We start from the raw sequence: 21661 nt of genomic DNA, 5'->3' as shown, positions 1-21661 counted from the left end.
AAACCAGCATGTTGCCAAGGGAAGGCCTGAGGGGGCCATATCTGCCTCTGGGGGGCTACTTGCCTCGACAGGCATTAGCATGGGGGCGGGGACGGCCTAGAGTCCCACAGGCAGCTGGCTGCAACTTACTTACTATGAAACAAAACTTGTTATTAGCATATCTACTGCAGGATCCAACGTTTCTAATAGAGAAGGAATTTGAGACTTTTACATATCAACAACGTCTTTTAACCTTTTGTTACACCCATTCAAGATGGAGACACACCCTAGGTGTGGGCCGGAGAGGAAACCTCAGGCATGAGAATAATTAGCATAGCCATTGTGCGATCTACCATTTCTAATAGAGAAGGTAGTGTTTTACATATCAACAAGTCTATTTAACCTTTTGTTTAGACCAACTTAGTTAAAATATATTGATTGTTAACTAATTTTTACCTTAGACTTTAAATGTAAGTTAATTTTATCTTTATGAGAATTACATTGAAAACCTTTTTCATTTAACTTTGACTAGTAAGAATTTAGCCTTAAAGCTACTGTTTACCAAACTTTAAACATACACATAAACATGGTCATTAATACACAAGGAGAGAAACCTTTGTTACGAAGACATGTCATTTTAAACACGAATTTAAATCTATATTGTCTTAGTTGTTGGGGGGGGGGTTCACCATCCGGAGGTGGCTTCCCGCGCAGCTCCACTTCTAGGAATTGCAGGTTGCGATCTCTGCACAAATCTCTGCGTACTCCAGCTTGTCTGTCTTCAGACCGGACCGGCGGCTGGAGATCTCATGTGCCCAGTTTTGGCAGGGAGCCCGGGGGTCCGGGAGGCCCGGGATGGTTCCAGAATTCATAGAAAGAGGGCAGGCAGGCCATCTTTGTAGAAGGCGTGAGCCTAGGTGCCCAGGGGTGGCAGCCATGATAGAACACCGCGGCCCTGCCCCATGGCCCTGCCATGTCTGCTGCCCTGTTCGCAGTGGCCGAGCAGCGTGGAGGGATCACGCGTCCAGTGCCCTGCACCACGCGGTGGAGAGCCGGCTCCTGTGGGCTGGCCTCAGGCTCCAGCATGTTGGCATCGGGCTCCAGCATGTTGGCCTCAGGCTCCAGCATGTTGGCATCGGGCTCCAGCATGTTGGCATCGGGCTCTAGCGTGCTGGCATCAGGCTCTTGCATGGTGGCGTAGGCCTCCTGCGGGCTGCGGGGCTGCGGGGTTGCTGGCGCGGTGCGCGGGGTTGTCTGGGCGCAGCCGGCTGGCTGGCTGTTTAACCAGGTGGAAACGGCAGCTCCGCGCCTCGCCTCCCGCCCGCTGACTCTTCCCGCTGGCTGTTCTGAGTTCGCCCGAGCGAGTGGAAACCACAGAGTGGTCCAGAGATAAATGTTCCAGAAACAGCAAAACAGTCTCGTGAAGAAAGAGCAGAGGCCTTTGGAGATCTCTTCACAAGCAGAAGAGAAGGCCATCGTGCATAGGTAGCCAAATTGTCTTTACTTATCTGAGAGATGCGCAGGTCAGGTCTACGTGGGCGCCATTTGTTGTCTTTGGGACCCTAGACCGTTCCCCGCCCCCATGCAAATGCCCGTCGAGGCAAGTAGCCCCCCAGAGGCAAGAAATGGTTTTTTTTCAGATATGGCCCCCTCAGGCCTTCCCTTGACAACATGCTGGTTTTGGTTATATATGTTTCTGTTCACCCCACACCCTTGATACTATAGTCATTTAGTTAAAAAGAAAAGGGGGAATTGTCGTATGCTTTACATTGGCTTGTTCTAGCCCTCCCCCTCCAAGAGAATTGGATGAGTCCTGTTAATTTCGCAGGCCTGCTTGGCCCCGCCCCAAGGGACCCTGGGAAAGGGTTCCGGAGTCCGAGAGTTCCTGAGTTCCAGAGTTCGAGAGTTTGAGGGTTACAGAGTAAGAGAGAGTTCCAGTGTGCCAGAGTTTCAGAGGGTTCCCGAGTACGAGAGTTCATGAGTTCGAGAGTAAGGGAGAGGGTTCCTGAGTTCGAGAGTGCCAGAGTTCCTGAGTTCCTGAGTTCGAGAGTTTCAGGGTTACAGAGTAAGAGAGAGTGCCAGAGTGACAGAGTTCCTGAGTTCCGGAGTTCGAGAGTGCGAGAGTGCGAGAGTTTCTGAGTTCGAGAGTAAGGGAGAGGGTTCCTGAGTTCCAGAGTAAAAGAGAGAGTGCTTGCGCCGCTGCAAAGAGACAGCAGAGTTCTGTTTGGTGATTAGTTTGTCTTAGTTTGTGAATCGTTGTTCCTGAATAAAGAAATACAGCTGCCCTGCCCAGCCGTTGTCTCCGCGTCTCTGTTACCAGCCGTGAAGCAAGCCAGCCCGGCAAGAGCCTCCGAATTTTAACAACAGGCTGTAGCGCAGCAGGTTAAGCACACGTGACAGGAAGTACATGAACTGGCATAAGAATCCTGGTTCAAGCCCCCGGCTCCCCATCGTGAAGTGACAGGGGAGTCACTTCACAATTGGTGAAGCAGGTCTGCAGGTGTCTATCTTTGTCTTCCCCCTCTGTCTTCTTCTCTCTCCATTTCTTTCTGTCCTATCCAACAACAAGGGCATCAACAACAACAACAATAGTAACTACAACAATAAAAGAAGGGAATAAGTAAATATAAAAAAAAAATAAGACAGTAAATGTCCAGGAGCACTGGCTTCCCTATGGCTCTGGTTTTTACAGTTATGTGGGAGAAATAGTCAGATAGCTTGCTGGAAACAGTCTTTCAGGTACTGCCTTAGATAGCAATCCTAAACTCTTGGACATCTGATGTGATGTTCCCCCAAGTTTGAAGGTAGACAGTCTACAGGGCCTGATAGAAGGTTAAGGATGTGCTGGTGGCCTTCAACTTCTCTAGAACCAGAATGAAACAGCTTATGTCCTCCACCACTATGTTCTCAGGGAAGAAGGGGGTCTCCTGGATAGTAGCTACTGTACAGGAGCAGTTTGGGGTGGCCCTGTCCCCAGAAGCCATCACAGATTCAGGGGTGAGCTCAAGGCACTGAGGAGGAGTAGATTTGGCCAAGTTGGGACCATGGGCGTGTGGTATATGGTGGAGTGCTTGCAGCTAAGTTTCCATATCATTGATGATGGTGATGATGTCACTGTTCTGGTCCACTGCCACCAAGAAACTGTGATGGATGGTGTCTGATGACAGATTGTACAAGGGCCGGGGATAACCCACCCTCTCCCAGCAAATAGACCTGTGACATAGCAGTGTGTGTAATGATGAGCTCAAGTGGCCACTCTGTGTGCTGAGAGGAGGTGGAGAGCCAGGAGGCCACCAGGCCCACTTTCTAGTTGAGAGCATTATAGAAGGAGAGAAGGAAGAAAGCCCAACCAGTCTTACGTCCAGGAGGCGAATGATGTACCTCACCATGGAAATACCTGTGCATGGGCTGATGTCTGAGTTTTGCCTTTGCTACTTTTAACAGAATTTAAGAATTCGAAGGTGGAATCCAGATATATTGTGTTATTCATCTTTCACAGGCAGAATGCCTGTAGAAAGAACGCCCTGTCCCTTGACATACAGTCCTACCTCCAAGGACACCTCTATGAGCAAAGACAGAAAGCAGAGAGGGCACTGAGTCTTGTCTCATACTGTCTGTCAGGCTTCAGCCTTTTGAATGGACAGTATTTGTTGCAAGAATCACCAGGGGCCTAGCAGTGGTGCACCTGGAGCCCAGGCACTACCTGGCTTTAAGTCCCTGGACCCTAATCCTGGGTGGAGGGAGGGAGTGTAGAACACCTCCCTGTTGGGAACATGTGTGAGCCTGATAGAGCTTAGGGAGAACCACCCCCATCTTTGGATGGAGGTCTGAGAAGATAACCTCTTGGTAAATCTCTCTCAACCGAGGTGAGCATAAGGGGGGAAACTCAGACTTGGTTCTTTCCTTCTTGACTCTCAGGCCCACAGATACCCCACTACTTCCCTCCATTAACTGCAGGCCACATGGCCACAGATTCACTCATTCAAAGTCACCTTCTGATCACAGAAGAACACATCTTATCACACACTTCATCACACACCTCAGACCCCAGACAAGAGAAATGCCAAACTATATGGCCTTTTGATATCCATCTTCTCTCTCTCTCACCCTACGGGTTTAACCCCTATGCTTCTCTCAAATACCTTTGGATAATTAAGTTGCTTGTGTTATGGAAAATAACTGTCTTGTATCTCATCAATTCCTGTCATACCAACCCCCTACCTTAGGGGCATGCTGACTGTTAAGAAACCTGTAATTGCTGTCATATTGCAACAATAATTACCTCCATTGCTTTTCTATTTAACTCATGTCAGTTTTGCTAATAAACGGACTCTAGGATTCTGGGACTCTAAGGACTCAGATTCTAGATTCACGCTAAGAGTCCCCTGGTGTCTTTTACTTCGTGTCACCCCTGTCGTGAGCGAGAAAGAACCAGCCTGTTACCTTTCCCCTGGAGAACATCCTGCCTGAGAAGGAGAGAGACACCCCGAAACCTCCCAAGTGGGTGAGCAGTGCTGCTGATGTCTGCCTTTATCCTTCTCTCCCCATCTCTGTATCTCTCTGGCGCAGCAAATTAGAAAAGGGAAAAATGACTGTGGAGAGCAATGGAGTCATCGTGCAGCCAAGAGCCCCAGCAATAACCCTGGTGGTAAAAAAAAAAAGTCATAATAATAAATTATTTAATTAGACATTTTAGTCTGGTTATACTACAAAGCAAGCCAATACACTTTTTTCAACATATAATTATTGATGGGAGAGTATTAGAATGGTATGGATAAAATGTCTCCTAAGAAATTTAAAAATAATAGTAAAAAACATTCCTGTCTTCCTTAAGGGGAGGGAATGGGATATAGAGATCTGGTGTTGGAAATTGTGTGGAGTTGTACCCCTCCTATCCTATGGTTTTGTTAACATATCCTTTTTTAAATAAATAAATAAATAGAAATTTAAAAAAATACTGGTCAAAAACATTCCTGTCTTCTTTCAGCATAACCTGGCTCTGAGGCAGGTAGGGATGCTAAGACACTGTGGGATGAAATGGAGTTTCTTTCTAATGGGAATCCCAATTCTACCACCTCCCACTATCATAGTAGACTCCATGCCTAATCCAGACACTGACTGCATCACTTCCTGGATTGTCTGAGACACTAGAGAAATCTAAAAACATCCCCAATCCATCCATCAACACAGATACAGCATCACTGTAAACAATTTGAGTCTTCCTTTTAGGTCAGTATTCCAGGATCTTCTCTGCTTTTTCTTGCCACTCTTGCCGAAATCAGTTCAGTCCATTTTCTCCTAGTAGGTCAACTGTGACAGCTCATCCTTGTTTCTGGACACAGAGGCCAACAGGCCAACAACTTTTGATCCCACAGACAGTTCTGTCCTAGTTAGTTTCTGGTTCAGAAATGTTCCTGTACAAGGAATGGCGACTGGAGCTTCAGAGGCATGTGGCCATTAGTCCCCCCTGGGCATTGCTGGGCTCCTGCCTCTCCTCCCATGGGTGTTAAGCCTGGATATTTTAGGATCCAGTGGGAGGCTGTCTGGGGCAGAGTTGTCCAGCAGCAGGGAAGTGACCATGTCCAGCAGGGCCTCGGGACAGAAGTGAAGCCTCAGCCAGGCCAGCTCAGCGCTGGTGAGAAGGGAGCCTAGTGTAGATGCTGCAGACAAGGCAGGCAGACAGGCTTCTCCCTGCCCTAGAGAGCCCACCTGGCTGTGTCCAGTTTGCAGATGTTGTGGTGCTCATTCATGCATTTGAAATGCTGTCTCCTAAGTATTTCTGCCTGTGACCATTGAGTTTAGTGAACCTGCTGGAACCTGCGGGGACTGGTGTTTTTCCAGAGGTGACCCCAGGAATGCAGGACGTCAGTCTGCTAGGGGAAGAAGCTGCTCAGCTGTGTGGCAGATGGGCACTGACTGAGGTGTTGTGAAAAGTAGAAAGCTTAGTTCATGAGGAGAGAAGCTGCTGTCAGCAGGTTTCTTTTTGACGACAGGAACACTGAGCTGGATGGTTGAGGAATGAGGTGGATTTGGGCAGTTGCGCAAGAACTATCCTTCAGAAGTCACAGGCAGCAGTTGCAGAGGTAGCACAGCATGGAACTGGATGGTGTGAGAAGATGTTGAACATAGATATTTTAAGCACCTGAACAGAGGCTGTGGTATAAAAGCCAGCCATAACAGGATTCATTCAGAAATATTCAGAAGGTAATTTCAAAAGAATAGAGAGTGTGTTGGGCTGGGGAGATGGTACTAGCATTAAAGCTCCAAACATTCAGTCCCAAGATACATGAAGCCCTAAGTTTAATTCCCAATAAGCCGTGGCTGATCAGTGCTCTGTTTGAAACAAAAACAACAAAAAAGCAAGCAAGCAAACAAAAACTAAATTAAATAATACTCTGTAGAGGTAGCCATGAGGGGGCTTTAAACAAAGTGAAATCAAATCTCCTACAGCTAATGGTTCTCTGTCACTACCAGTGCCGGCACCTGCCACCTCCTTGCAGCTCTTTGCCTGCATGATTTTCTCTCTTCAGATACTGGCCTACAAATAGAGCTGCACAGAGGATATATAAACAGATCACCAGTGCCTCCTTTCAAAATACCCAGTTAATGTATTTGTTTCTCTAAACTGGTCGGTAGGCCTGCATCCATGAAAGCTAAATCGTAAAATCACGGGTTTCTTGTTTTTTACTCAAAGAGATAGAATAAAAATATTTTTGAGGCCTACAACCCCACAGAGTCTATTCTTCAAAGCTCTTTCTGGACTTTCTCAGATTGATTTACACTGATGGGACCTTGCTTGTGACGACTGGGGACATTCTAACCTTCCCTTCACTTATCTTTTTGCCTTTCTGTCATCCCATTAACTCAATCCTCCAAAGTTTTACAGAATACTTTCTCTAGAAGTCAGTTATAGTTGGAAAGGCTTCTTCTAAACCCTGGAATCACCTTCTCCTATTCCCATATTTCAATTACCAGAAGCCAGGCTCTAAGGACTGCAGGGTAAGCTCTGCACCTTAGTGCTTATTTTGTTAATTCAATATTTATGTTTCTAGAGAAGGAAATTGAGAAGAAGGAGACAGAGACTCCCATATCCCTGCTTTAGAATCTGTGAAGCTTCCCCCCCTGCAGGCAAGGTCACGGGGCTTACTCCCTGGTATCCTTAGGCACTGTAGTGTATGTATTTGTATGTGGCAGCCGGGCCATGCAATGTATTGTTTAAATTTCATGGTGAAAGGGTGAGCAGCCCCACAGTCCTGGCACAGTAGTTAGTGCTCAGACTACCTCTGGGCCTCTTAATCCTTTCTCACCTATGCACATCCACAGTGAGGATTTGTAGTGCAGGCACTGAGCCCTAGAAGTTACCCTGGAAGCCAAAAAAAAAAAAACTCTGCAGGGAGGCAATTTTCAAAATGTTTAATTTTTAAAAATTTCTTCACGTTCTTAATTTATTTAAAAAAGGAAATATTCACAAAATCATAGGATAAGAGGGGTACAACTCCACACAATTCCTACCACCAGTACTCCATATCCCATCCCCTCCCCTGCCAGCTTTCCTATTCCTTATCCCTCTGGGAGTATGGACCAAAGATCACTGTGGGATGCAGAAGGTGGAAGGTCTGTTTTCTGTAATTGCTTCCCCGCTGAACATGGGAGTTGAATGGTCGATCCAGATCCATACTCCCAGCCAGCTTCTCTCTTTCCCTATTAGGGTGGAGCTCTGGGGAAGCAGAGATCCAGGACACATTGGTGGGGTTGTCTGTCCAGGGAAGTCTGGTCAGCATCATGCTGACATCTGGAACCTGGTGGCAGAAAAGAGAACTAACATACAAAGCCAAACAAATTGTTGACAGTCATGGACCTAAAGGCTGGAGTAGTGCAGATGAAGTGTTGGGGGGGATACTCACTGCAGACTCTTGTGTACTTCTGCTTTCAGGTATATATTTTCCCTAGTTTATGGATACATGTGAAAGGCTGGAATAGTGCAGATGGCGTGTTGGGGAGGCGGGCCCTCCATTTTGGAGATAGCTAATAGGCATATTTTAGTAATATTTCAAAGGTCCTGTAGCTATACTAGTTTGTTTTTAATTTTTCCTCTGAGCCTGAAATCTGATATGCAAGTGGATCCCAGTATTGTCTGGGGAGGTGATGTCATGGCTGGAAAAGGGACAGAAAGCTGGATCAGGGAAGAGAGTAGTTCCCTAATATGGGAAAGGGGTATAAATATTGTTGACTGTAAACCCCATCAATTTGATATGGACTGGGGCCAGTATTCAACTTAGGAGCCTATGTGAATTCTGCATCCCTGTAGATCTGAGCTCACATTCTGTGGTCACGAGTAGGAGCATTCCAAGCTGCCCCAATATCAGGACCGATCTTCCTTAGGTGTAGCATAGCTTATGTTGTCCATCCTCCAAAGGGAGGATAGAACATTCTCTACCATTGTTGATCCAAGGTGAGGACAAGGTCCAATGGGGGGCCCACATAGGGTTGTTTTTGATAGAGATGACTGGTAACAATGGAGAGAGGGAATTATTTGATGTCTAGGCCCATCATGTCTGTTTGAGAATCTCAGGACTCCCCGAATAGGGCCCCAGCTGATGGGATGGCCTGATAGTGACTAAAGAGTCATCATTAACATAAGCCAGTCTCTTGCCCTTATTCAGGTTTGCAGTCCTTGCTTTGTTAAGGTTAGCTTTGGAGTGAGTAAGAGAACTGTAATAGGAAGGAGGTGAGGAGGGTATCTAAGTCTAATTAGATACTATTTCATTAGGAACTTTATACTGACTCACTGCAGACAGTTGTGTACTTATGCTTTCAGGTATATATTTTGCCCTAGTTTAAGGATGGTGTGAAAATATGCTCTATCTAATGGGACCTGATCTATATCTAGGTTTCGGGACTTTGTTGGGAGTGAACCTCCTGGGATGGAATTAGAGAATACTATGGAAGGAAAGGTCTCACCCAAGTTATGAAGCTGAAGGTTGTCATTCCACACCTGGTCTCTTGACACAGTCTGAAGTGAAGCATGCTGAGGTGGTACTCGTTACATTGATTAGGTTGGGACTGGCAAATGCAATATTATCATTATTGTTGTTAGTAGTATTGTTGTTGGATAGGACAGCCAGAAATGGAGAAAGGAGGGGAAGATAGAGGGGGAGAACAAGATAGACACCTGCAGACCTGTTTTACCATCTGTGAAGTGACCCCCTGTAGGGGCACAAACCCAGATCCTTATGCTGGTCCTTGCACTTCAGGTCATGTGCACTTAACTGGCTGTGCTGCTGCTCAGCACCCAGGATCCTTTCTTTATCCTTACTTCTTTTCATTGTAACTACGATGTGTCATGGTGTCTTCAGGTTTGGGTTTATCCTGTTTGGGACTCTCCTGGCCTCTGAAATCTTAATGTCCTTTCTGTTGTTGAGAGCTGGGAAGTTTTTCTCTCTTAATTCCTCTAGGATATTTTCTTCCCCTTCCTCTCTTTTTTCCTCTGGTAGGCCAATTATGAAGTGTTACTCTTTTTGAGATCATCCCATATGTCTCTGTTATTGTTTTCAGTGTCTCTCAATCTCTCTTTTAGCTCTTTTACATCCTTCTTATATTTCTCTAGCTCATCCTCTCTGTCTGGTAATTCTTTCTTCTGCTTCTGTTAATCTTCGTTCCCTTCCTTTACCTTCCTTCTTCAGCTCAGTAACTTGTTCTGCTAGTTGGCCTTTTAGCTCAGCTATGTCAGCTTTCAGTTCTCTAATTACCTTGAGGTAGCTGGTATTTTCCTTGAGGGTCTCCTCTGTTGTTTCCCTATTTCTGATTGTCCTTTCCTCCATAGTTGTCTTCATTTCTGTGATCATCAGGTCTATTAGTGTTTGCATACCTTTCTAATCTAGAATTACTTCTGATTTATCTGGACTCTCTTCTGGGGTCTTGTCCTGATTCATTGTGCTAACAGTTTTATTTGCTCTCAATTTTACCTTCTTTATTTTTTCATTGACGTGGTTTGTAGTTTTCTGTCCTGTCATTCTTAAGTTGTTGTGTGTGTGAGTATAAGGGCACACTAGAGTCTTTTCTCAGATGAAGTCACAAACCCCAGAGTGTATAATAGCAGCTGAAGCAGAGATTGATGCAGTTCAATCAAAACCAGTTAGCCAGACAACACCACCACTGTAAAAACAACAACAGACATTATGAAAAGAAGAGAAATGAAAAATGGAAAGGCAAGAATAGACAATTACAAAAATAAGCCATCAACTATAAATTCTGAGATAGTGGGAAGGGAGAGTGAAGGAAGGGGAAAGAGGCACAGGGAGAGAGATAGAATCATAGAGAGAGTCCACTCCGCTACTGCTATAAGCTCACCCATCTCTGACTCGTTTCAGGAGTCAGATCCTGGCATCTGCTTTGAAGGATTCTGAGCAATGAGTCAATCCTATTTCTGAATTATGCCATTTCCCAGAATAACCATAATGATTCTTTGTTGTGATAGAGATAGATGATACATAGGTAGATTGATTGATAGATAGATAGATTGTTAGATAGATAGATAGATAGATAGATTACATACAGCACTAAAGCTTGCTTCAGTGAAGTGGGGGCAGGGTTCAAACCTGCATTAGACACATGGAAAAGCCAATGCACTATTCAAGTGAGCTATTTCACCTGCCTAGCAAAATCTTTCTTAGTCTTTTTAAAAGTTTTTTTTTAATATTTATTTATGGGAGTTGGCAGTACTGCAGTGGGTTAATTGCATGTGGGACAAAGCACTAGGACCAGCATAAAGATATCGGTTTGAGCCCCTGGCTCCTCACCTGTAGGGGAGTCACTTCACAGGTGGTAAAGCAGGTCTGCAGGTGTCTTTCTCTCCCCATCTCTGTCTTCCCATCCTCTTTCCATTTCTCTCTGCCCTATCTAACAATGCTGGCGTCAATAACAACAATAATAAGTACACAAACAATAAAAAACAACAAGGGCAACAGAAGGGGAAATAAATAAAAATCTAAAAAAAATATTTATTTACTTTCTTCTTTGTAGAGACAGAGAGAAATTGAAAATGAAAGGGGATATAGGGAGAGAAATATACCTGCTACACTGCTTCTCCTCTCATGAAACCTCCCCCCAGAGGTGGGGACCTGGGCCTTGAACCCAGGTCACTGTACATGGTAACCTGTGTGCTCAACTGGCTGCACCACCGACCATGCTCTGCTCCATATAATATTTAAATATCTTTGCTAGGGGCTGAGAGAGGTCGGATGCATACCTAGTAGGGTGCTCCTGGCCCAGATGAACCCTGGTACCACATAGGAGTACCATAGAACCAGGGGCTGGGCAGAGGTACACCCAGTAGAGTGTATATGTTACCATGTGCAAGGACCCTAGTTCAATCCCTCAGCCCCTACCTGCAGGGGTTAAAGCTTTAGGAGTGGTGAAGCAGTGCTATAGGTGTGTTTCTGTCTCTCCCCTCTCTATTTCTCCTTCCTTCTTAATTTCTCTCTGTGCTATTAAATCAAATACATTTATTTAAAAATGAGAGTCACAGCACCAAGGGGGAGTGCCTGTCTCTGAGTGAAATTGGGGGGACTACTTAGTAGTTCATGCAGAAGACTTTAGTGCTTGAGGCACCAGAGATTCCAGATTCAGTCTCCAACAGCATAAGCCAGAGTTAAGCAGTGGTCAGCTAAAGAAGGAAAAGGAAGGGAAGGGAAATACAGAAAAGGAGAGGAAGGAGAAGGAGAGATATATGGAGTATAGTGGTGCTTTTGTATGACCATTATGCTATCTCCTCAGTCTTTTTTTTTCAGTTTTTTTTACCACTTATAGACCAAATTAGAAAAAACCACAAATCCCCATTCATCCACCCTCCAAATATAAACAATAATCGTACTCTGTCTCTCACAGTTTGTTCTTTCCTACTCCTATTTTTTTTTAAAAAAACTATTTTCTCTGTTATTGTTATTGTTGTTGGATAGGACAGAGAGAAATGCATAGAGGAGGGGATGGCAGAGAGGGGGATAGAAAGATAGACAACTGTTAACCTGCTTCACTGCCTGTGAAGCGACCCCCCCTGCAGGTGGGGAGTTAGGGGCTTGGACCAGGATCCTTATGCTGGTACTTGTGCTTTGTGCCATGTGTGCTTAACCCACTGTGCTACCGCTGACTCCCCAGATGTCTTTTCTTAACATAATGGCGTTACCACTATAATCGATTTTACTTTTTTTTCTTCTTAATATTGTGTTCAGGATCTTTGCCAGTTAATAACATCTAAACTTGGAGGCTGGGGAGCTAACTTAAAGTTTACATAGAAAGCTTTCATGCTTCAGGTTCCAAGGCTTCAGGTTGAATCCCCAGCTCTCCAGCATAAGTCTGAGCTGAGCAGTGCTGTGCTTTCACTCTTTAATACACACACACACACACACACACACACACACACACACACACACACACACACTTATTTATTAAGTATTTATTTTTTTACCAGAGCCTTGCTCAGCTCTGCATCATGGTGAGGCAGGAACCCTAGAGCTTCCAGAATGAGTCTCTTTCCATCAGCATTATGTTATTTAACCCTGCCCATTCTCACTCTTTTTGTATCATTCCATTTCTCTAGCTTTAATTACTAAACATAACAATAAATAAAATGTGGTAAAGTAGAAAATAAATAAGTAGAGCTGGGCAGAAGTGACTGCCTAGTTATCATCTTTTTGTCTTTATACCTATCTCTCATTAGTAAAGCTATTTAAGAAAGTAATGGAAAATAAAAATATTTTTCAAAGAAGTCCTTCGACTGGGAGAGCTTTGACATCTTTCTCTCTCTCCATAACTAAATATAATAATACAATAAAATACAACTATTTAAAATAAAAGAGAGTGGAGGTAGATAGCGTAGTGGTTATGCAAAAATACATTCATGCCTGAGGCTCCAAGGTCACATTTTCAATCCCTAACACTACCATAATCCAGAGCTGATCAGTGCCCTTGTTATAAAAAAGAAGAAGTAGAAGGAGAAGGAGAATAAGAAACATACCTTGTGTGACCCATATTTGAATGTGGTATAAAACTTTGTGAGTTCTTTAAATAAAATAAAGTAAAATAAAATAAGAAGAACTTGTGCTTAGGAGTTCTGCTGAAGCCTGTCATACCTGTGCCTTTAAGAGCCCAGTTTCAGTTCCCCCACACCCCTTGAGCTTGAGCTGACAGTGTTCTGGTGTTTCTCTGTATGTTTTTCTCCCTGGATCTGTGTCTGGAAAAGAAAGTGAAGAGAAATTTGGGAGAAATATGGGAGCCCTTTGGTTGGCTGTAAGGTGCATTCTGCTCTGTGTCCACAAGGTGGCGACATAACACAGCAGGGCCCCTCCTGGGCTGGCCTTGCTCTCATTGCACTGCCCCTTGGTCTAGAATAGTTGTTACTTTGGGCAGGGTGTTTGCAGTCTGTCCCCAGGATCTGTTCCTGGGAGCTTCCTTCCCAGGGGCTAGAGAGAGGTAAAAGACGGTTCACTGGGCATGGCACCAGGTTTACGAGGCTGAGGCGCCAAGTTCCCTGTCCTGGTGAGGTGGCCACAGAGACAGAAGGGTCTTGGAGCTCTGCCTTTGCTCCCCCTGTGTTTGTGTCATGGGTGTATCCCCTTCCATGCACTGCTCCAACCCCTTCCTGGAAAAATGATTTGAACACCTGTGCTGGGCTGCTGGGCTGTGAGGAACCTGCTGGAGTTCCCAGACTTCCCTGCACAAGGACCAGGGTTGGAGCCCTGGTGGTTCCCCACCTGCATGGGGAGGAAAGGTGAGGCAGGTCTGTGGGGGTCTCTTTCTCTCCACATCTCTGTCTCTCCCCTTCCTCTCAATTTCTCAGTCGACTTTAAATTCAGAGAGAAAGAACAAATGGAATGTGGTTACATGGCAGGAGTGGGGTGAGCCATCAGCATCTCTGGATTCCTAGTTGGAAATGATGTCCAATTAAAAATAGTTGTCAAGGCAAAAAATAGGAATTGAAGCAAGGCATTTATTTATTCTTTTGCAAAAGGGCGTGCCACCAACAGTGGCCTTCAGGCAGCAGCATGTCCCCTCAGCCTTCTCCCATCTTTTATATCTGAAGCAGAACTGTCTCCTCCACCCCTGGGCTGGGCTTCAGAGCTCACAATCTCTCCATTGTCTAAAGGAGGAAAGGAGGAAGGGAGTATGAGGGTCTCTGCTGGAGGACTGGGAGGCACTGCAGGGAGCTGACCTAAAGAATACAAAACTACTGGCCACAGGTGGTCACAGATAACAATTTATAAAAAGAATGTTTGTACTAAACAGTTGTTCTATTCGTGTTCTTTTGAAGAGAACACCTAACCATCTCTCACAGTCGATTGACTTTTTCTCTGCATGTTCTTTCTTTGATAACCACAGGAAGGCTCCCTTAACCTCCATGAAAATAAAGAGGGAAAAAATGTAGATGGGAAAGAGCTGCAGTTCAAGTCACAGCAATTCTGCTGATCCTCAGATTCCTTAGAATAAAGCAGAAGTGTCTAAACTTCTAGTTCAAAAATGTATCAGAAGTACAAGACATAAAGTTTCTGAAATATGTTTTCCTAGTAGATAAATAACGACATAGTATTGCTTTAACGTTCCCTATTTCTACATGTCTCTATCTATCCATACAAATGCAGTTATTTCTCTACCTCTCTGCCCATTTGTGTACTACAAGAGAGAAATTGAGTAATGAACAGCAAGGTAGGAAGCAAACTCTCACAAGAATATACTAAAAAGTTACGTGTCACACTGTTTATTTGGAGTTATTCATGACTTTAATCATAAAAGAGGACTGGGAAAAAAAGCAATGGATGGGACTTGGCTGGTATAGTTTATTGGGTTAAGTACAGGTGGCATGAAGCATGAGGACCTGCATAAGGATCCTGCTTTGACCACCACTGCCTGCCGGGTTCCCCACCTGCAGGGGAGTCCCTTTACAAGCTTTGAAGCAGGTCTGCAGGTGTGTATCTTTCTCTGCCACTCTGTCTTCCACTCCTCTCTCCATTTCTATCTTATCCAACAATGACGGCATCAATAACAACAACAACTAGAACAAGGGCAATAAAAAGGGAAAAATAAATAAAAAGGGAAAATATAAAATAAACATAAATAAATTTTAAAAATTGAAGAAAAAATAAAAAAGCACTTGATACCAGGTCTCACTATTAGATATTTTCACTATTAGGCCAGATTTCACTATTAAACATCCGTGATCAATGTTGGTAAGTTTGCTTAATAACCCAGTGGACCAGAAGTCATTCTGCTTGTGTTCCTACATTAATGACTGGAAACAACACTATTCATTTTTTCCAGTAAAAAAAAAAAAAAGATTCATTTGATTCTACAGAACTTTCAAGGAATGATTAATACCTATTCCCATAACTTCTTATTCAGTGATCTGTTATTGGCTATTTGCTTTCCTGTTTGGCTACTGTAAGCAGTGCAGCTGAGAACATGGGGCTCAGATACCTTTTTTTTTAATGTGTTTGCCTCTAGGGTTATCTGTGGGGCTGGGTGCCTGGACTACAAATCCACTGCTCCTGGAGGACATTTTTCCAACTTTGATGCCATTGTTGCATTGCTGTTGTTGGAAAGGACAAAGAGAAATTGAGAGAGGAGGGGGAAGAGAGAGTGGAGAGAGAAAGACAGACACCAGCAGACCAGCTTCACCCCCAGTGAAGCAACCCCTCCCTGCATGTGTGGAGCAGGGGGCCTGGGGCTCAAGCCAGGATCCTTGTGCTGCCATGTAAGGTTAACCTGCTGCAATACCACCTGGCCCCCGGGCTCAGATATCTTTGAGAACCAGTGCTTCCATGTCTTTGGATAGAAGCCTAGGGATGGTATTGCTGGATCTTAAGGCACTGCCCTTTTTGTTTGAGGACTCTCCCTGCAGCTTTCCAAAGGGGCTGCACCAGTTTGCACTCCCAACAGCAGTGTCACTTCTCAGGGCTCCCTTTGCCCACACCTTCCCAGACCCCAAATCTTAAAGGTATGTTGATGTGTGCTGGGAGTCTCACTGTGATCCCAATCTGCATTGCCAATGTCCCTGTAATGGGTTGGCCAGTCAGCAGAATTGTTGTGCAAATGACTTGAAAGCCTGGGGCTCTGAGATCCCAAATCCTGTTTCAGCACCAGAATCAGCCAGAGCTGAGCAGGGAGTGAGCAGCTGAGAAAAAAAAATCAAAGGCCCCTGTAACCTCTGAGGTCATGACCTTGGTGTCTTCCTGGCCCTTGGGCCAGTGCTGATTGGGGACCTGGGTCTCCCCTTCACAGGAGCTCTTGGGGGAGCTGCTGGGCTTTGACACAAGACCTGCCCCTGCTTGCAGCAGCCCCTCAGTCTTCCCTGTGACGGTGGCCAGGAGGACACAGTCCAGGTCACCTGAGTGAAGTGACACTGCTGGGCCTTTATTGGGGATCCCAACACTGACTCACAGCCCCTCCATCCCACACAATTGTTAAACAGATAATGTGGGGGGCATCTGCCCCCATTCTGAAAGTGCCTCATGCCAATCTCAACAATGAATTAAAAAGAGAGCATGATTATCCAAGTAAACTAAACTGTAGAGAAAACAAAACATGTTAGTGTACAAGAGAGGGAGAGGGAGAGGAATGAACTCACTCACTTTCTCCTTGATCACATGGTATTCCCCAGAAAGAGAGCAAGCCCCACAAGGTTCACCACTTTTAAAGCCAAAGGCCCCACCTATAGCTGTAACCACTCCCATTTCTGGGTGGTGCCTTCTCTCCCTCAACACCATGACTCATCCAGGAAAGACTCACCCCTGCTCTCTCTATGCCCTGAGCCTCTGCCTCCTGCTCCTGCTCCCACTCCTGCTCCTGCCTGATTTCATGGTTCCACATGGGTCTGCACTTCTGCTCTGAGACGAGGCACCAGGACCCGGGTTGGAGACCACACCCCAAGTCCACCAGGAGTCACAGTGCACAGGGGGATCCTGTCCTGCTGGATGGTAAGAAGGGGTGCACTCAGTGATGTGGGTCTGAGACCTCAGCCACATGCCTATGACCTTGACGTCACTGCTTCCCACCTGGAGCTTCCAGAAGCTTCTTCAAAGGCGCTTCTGCTTTCTGAGGGCAGGAGACCGGGTATCTCCATAGGTTACAGAGACAGTGATTGGGATTGTGCCCTTATGTCAACTCTCCCATAAACCTGGAGGCCCCCATTAAGATGATGGCAAAAGGAAAACAGACAAACAGCAAAAGCTAGAAGGAAGGCAACAGTGAGGTGAACACTGAACCTTTGAAAGTTCACGGAAATGTTTAGTGTGAGACGGCCTTTACTCTGTGCTTCATTTTGTCCCTCCAGGGCTGGAACTCCACACCTGCCCAACTCCACCATTCCTAGAGGCCGTTCTTTATCTTCTTCTTTTCCCATTTTTCATTCGATGGAGCACCCAGATGGATGGGGGAAACAGTGTCACACACTATAGAGCTCAGCTAAGATAATGTACAAGGACCCAGGTTTAAGCCTCCGGTCCTCACCCGGGGGGAAAGGAGGCTTCACAGAGCAGTTAAGCAGATCAGCAGGTGTCTCTCCCTTTCTATAATCTCTCTTTCCACTTTCAGTTTCTCTCTCTATTCAAAATAAAGAGAGAAGATGATCGCATGCAACACTGCTCACCTGCTCCTGAGTTCTTACGCCTTCAAGAGGGAACCAGAGACTTGAACCCAGGTCCTCTACTATGGTATCATGTGCTCTCTACCAGATGAGCTAGCACCTGAGCCATGGCTTTTGCCCTGAGCCCTCTCATCACACAAGCCAGGGGTAGTGAAGTGTGGATGTAGACACACACATATGCACACACAGAGCCCAAACCTTTTGATTCCTACTGAGTTAGCTTCTGATGTTGGAGTCCTACAGGCCTTACCTATGAACATGACACAGCATAGCCAGGACTGAACACGTTAGGGAAATAACTGAACAGTCTGGGGCCTGGGATTCAGCATCCAAGATACACGCAGATGCACTTGCATTTTCCCAGCAGCTGTTAGAAGTTCTCTTCCGTCAGAATGAACTGCATATTAGAATTTAAACATACTTCTGAAGGAAGCTCAGAGTTACTATTATTGAGGTGAGGGAGCAGAGATTAGTGCAGAGCACAGCGTTCTTAGCACATCATTGTGCAGAGATGAAGCCTGGCTGCAGGTGGGCACCATCTGAGGAGTTTTTAGACCCCAGAGATTCTGTTCTGTCACAGGATGGACTTCCTCTGGGGGACTGAGCTCAGTGCTGAATAGCTCCAGGTGAAACTCCCTGTGCTGCACATTTATTTGGAGGGACAGCCTCGGGGCTTCAGGGACATTGACATCAACTTAGAGAAGTAGGGTCAGTTAGTCCTGTGAGTGCCCACACACATCTGGTTTGGTAAGAGCATGCTCAGTGAATATGAAGATAAGATTAAGACAGAGCATTGCCTGTGGTGGTGGCCAGGCTGGTGAGAAAGCCGAGATGTGGAGATCGGCACCACAGTAACTGTGTGGATTGTTGTTCTGGGGACCCTTCTGAGCAGCTCATGTTCTTTGGAAGCACATGTCAGGCTGTTCTGTAACTTAGAGTCTTTCCATTTTTCCTTTAAAAACAGAACCTGATGTGACTGACTTGAACCATGTCTAAATGAAGGAGTGGGGCTTGTCTCACTGACACTGTGGACATAAACATGTTCATGTCTGGGTCCAGGACGTAACACCAATTTTAGCTAAAAATATCAGTGAGAAGTGTAATTTTCCCCCTCAATTTTATATCGTTCCTGCAGTTATTCACAGTGGCATTTTAGATGAATTCAAAGTGTGTTTACATTTTGGTGACTGGAGATAGCTCATCTCTTAGAGTGCATGCCTCCCATGTTTGAATCCCTGCATTTGAGCATCAGCACCATACATGGCCTCAGTCTCATCATGGGTGGTGACAGGTGCTGTGATGATTCTGACTCTCTTTCTCCAACTGCTCTCTCTAAAAAATTATTTTAAATATTATACAGTTGGGCATTAGGGCCATTCAGTGGCACTGTGCAGATGGCAGGGCCAGGGTTATTCCCTGCAGTGATTAAAATAAATCAAGAGCCAGGGAGAGAGCATAATGGCTATGCAAATGACATTTATGTCAGAAGCTTCAGGGTCCCAGGTTCAAACCCTGCTACCACCATAAGCCAGATCTGAGCAGAGCTCTGAAAAAAAAAAAAGAAATTAAATTCAAATAAGTCTCCTTTCAAATGAGCTCTTCCAAGGAGCCTTCCTTGTTTGTCCTCTCCACAGTGTCATTCAGGTTTCATCTTTCACCTTTACTCCCTCACTTCCCTCTTTGTTTTTTTCTGGGTAATATTTCCAGGAGTCTAGAATCACATTGTGATTGGTAGTCTCTTCTGTTGAATTTCTGTCTTCCCCATTCAAAAGTTGGTTGCATGAGAATTGGGCCTTTTTTTCTTTTCTTTTTTTTTTTAGTTCTTACAATAGGACACTGTTTCATTTCCTCAGGAAAATAACTTAAATATGTAGGCCAATCTGAAGATGCAGATAAGAATTCATTAGTAGCCACTTGTGGTGGACGGTCATTAGCACCTAGGGGTCCGGGACCTGGACAGTGTTGGAAACTTCCCCTGGAAGCTGCATGGACATGTCTGAAACATATAGTCTTGCAAACCAAGGTCTCATCCAAAACTGTGAATGATGCCTGGCAGAGGCATAATGTTGAGGTGGTTGTGTGATAAATAAAAGACAGGCGTCCATCAAGCTTCCTGAACAACTAGAAAAACCACAGCCCACATTTCTCCAGTTTAGGACCTATATAGCCCCCATTTGGAAGCAACCCAAATGCCCTTTGACAGATGACTGGATAAAAAAGTTATGGGACGGGGGTCGGGCGGTGGCGCAGTGGGTTAAGCGCATGTGGCGCAAAGCGCAGGAACCGGCGCAAGGATCCCAGTTCGAGCCCCCGGCTCCCCACCTGCAGGGGAGTCGCTTCACAGGCGGTGAAGCAGGTCTGCAGGTGTCTATCTTTCTCTCCCCTTCTCTGTCTTCCCCTCCTCTCTCCATTTCTCTCTGTCCTATCCAACAACGGATTGCGTCAACAAGGGCAATAATAATAACCACAACGAAGCTACAACAAGGGCAACAAAAGGGGGAAAAAATGGCCTCCAGGAACGGTGGATTCATGGTGCAGGCACCGAGCCCAGCAATAACCCTGGAGGAGGGGAAAAAAAAGTTATGGGACATATACTCAATGAAGTATCCCCTAGGAAAGTAAAGATGATGTTGTATCCTTTGGGATAAATAGGATTATGCTTGGTGGATAAGTACAGAGGTAAGTGACAGCTGCAGAATGGTTTTTGGCACTGGGTAGAAACAACTCAGCAACATAAATCTCAGGTCTTGTCTGTGGCACTGCATACGCTTGTGTCATGTGTCATTCTATCTCTTGTCTCTCTCATCAATCAACAAATGGAGCTTTGAAATAGGCTACCTGGTGATCTATTCCTCTCATCCTAAATAAATACTTGAAAGAAACTCTAAATAAATTTAATTATTTCATTCTTTTATGAAAAAGCTATTGAAATATTTTTTTCAATCGTGTGTTCTTTTCTGTGAAGGCCTGAAATAATTTAGAAGGCCCGAATTAAAAAGTTCATCATTTCTACTAATGTATGAGGTTTAGTAATGTAGTATATACATTAAGTGTAACAAAGTATAAATATCAGAAATTCAGCAACAGGAAAGGAACGCTCAGCATTCTCTGAATGACATTTGTAAACCCAGAAGTGAAGAGTGCAGCCACACTTGAGCCTCAGCTCTGAGGGCAGGACCTTCCTGCCTGTGGTGTGGTGTTTCCAGGGTCAGTCAGCACACACAGTGCTCAGGCCCCTCTCCCCACCCTTGCTGAGCTGCCAGATGAGGACAGAGCTGCAGAAGCTCATGGGTTGGGCTAAGAGTAGAGGGGAGAATGACAGAGTGCTTCTCTCTGTCTCTCCAAGTTTGAAAGGAGCTTCAGGATCAAGCACTCAGTGTCCCTGCTTAGCCTGTGGGTGTCTGCCTACTTGCACAGATCCAGGAGAGCCACCAGCAGAGACAAGAAGTCACTGGTTCTAGGCTGGCCCAGGAACAGCTTCGTGGTTACTTTCTCCTAAGACCTCCATCTTGGTTTTCCATGTGGTCATGACTTTTACATTTAAAACCTTTTCATCTACTTGTCTGTAAAGCCAATGGCTCAAGCATGAAGCTTTAGTCTTTGTTATTCTCTCTCGTTCTCTTCTGAACATTAAAAGGGAAAAACAAAAGAAAACACGGGTCATCTGGCACAGTGTAATCATGCACAGGAGGCCCACAGATAAAAAAAGGAAATATGGACATCAGTATTTTGTGGAGTTGAACTTATTTCTTCCCAATTTCTTGCACTGCAGGTCTGTGCAGCAAAAACAAGAGTGGCATTCCTGTCTGGAGAGGGTGGAGAGGAAGAGAGTCAGACACCTATAGCACCGCGTCATAGCCCATGAAGCTTCTCCAGAGCAGGTGGAAGCAGGGAAAGGAACCCAGGTCCTTGCTCTTGATAACATTTGTACTCTAATGGGTATACCACCTGCATGCTGTGCAGTTGGTTTACTAGGGAAACTATAGATATTTATGTTTATGGGAAACTGTAAAGGCATAGGAAGCAAAAGGAATTCTTAGTGGCTCTACA

At 45.2% G+C, this 21661-nt stretch overlaps 1 long non-coding RNA gene across 1 annotated transcript in view; it reads left to right on the top strand.

The window, feature by feature from the left end:
• LOC132536168 (uncharacterized) overlaps positions 1 to 21661 on the top strand; it is a 94416-nt gene that overhangs the window by 36303 nt on the left and 36452 nt on the right. Inside the window, exon 2 of the long non-coding RNA XR_009547836.1 lies at positions 21384 to 21516. This is a non-coding gene — a long non-coding RNA (uncharacterized LOC132536168). The remainder of the gene's footprint in view (positions 1 to 21383; positions 21517 to 21661) is intronic.

The sequence above is a fragment of the Erinaceus europaeus genome, assembly GCF_950295315.1.
Source record: "Erinaceus europaeus chromosome 6 unlocalized genomic scaffold, mEriEur2.1 SUPER_6_unloc_3, whole genome shotgun sequence".
NCBI lineage: Eukaryota > Metazoa > Chordata > Mammalia > Eulipotyphla > Erinaceidae > Erinaceus > Erinaceus europaeus.
This window is presented reverse-complemented; position numbering and strand designations above follow the sequence as displayed.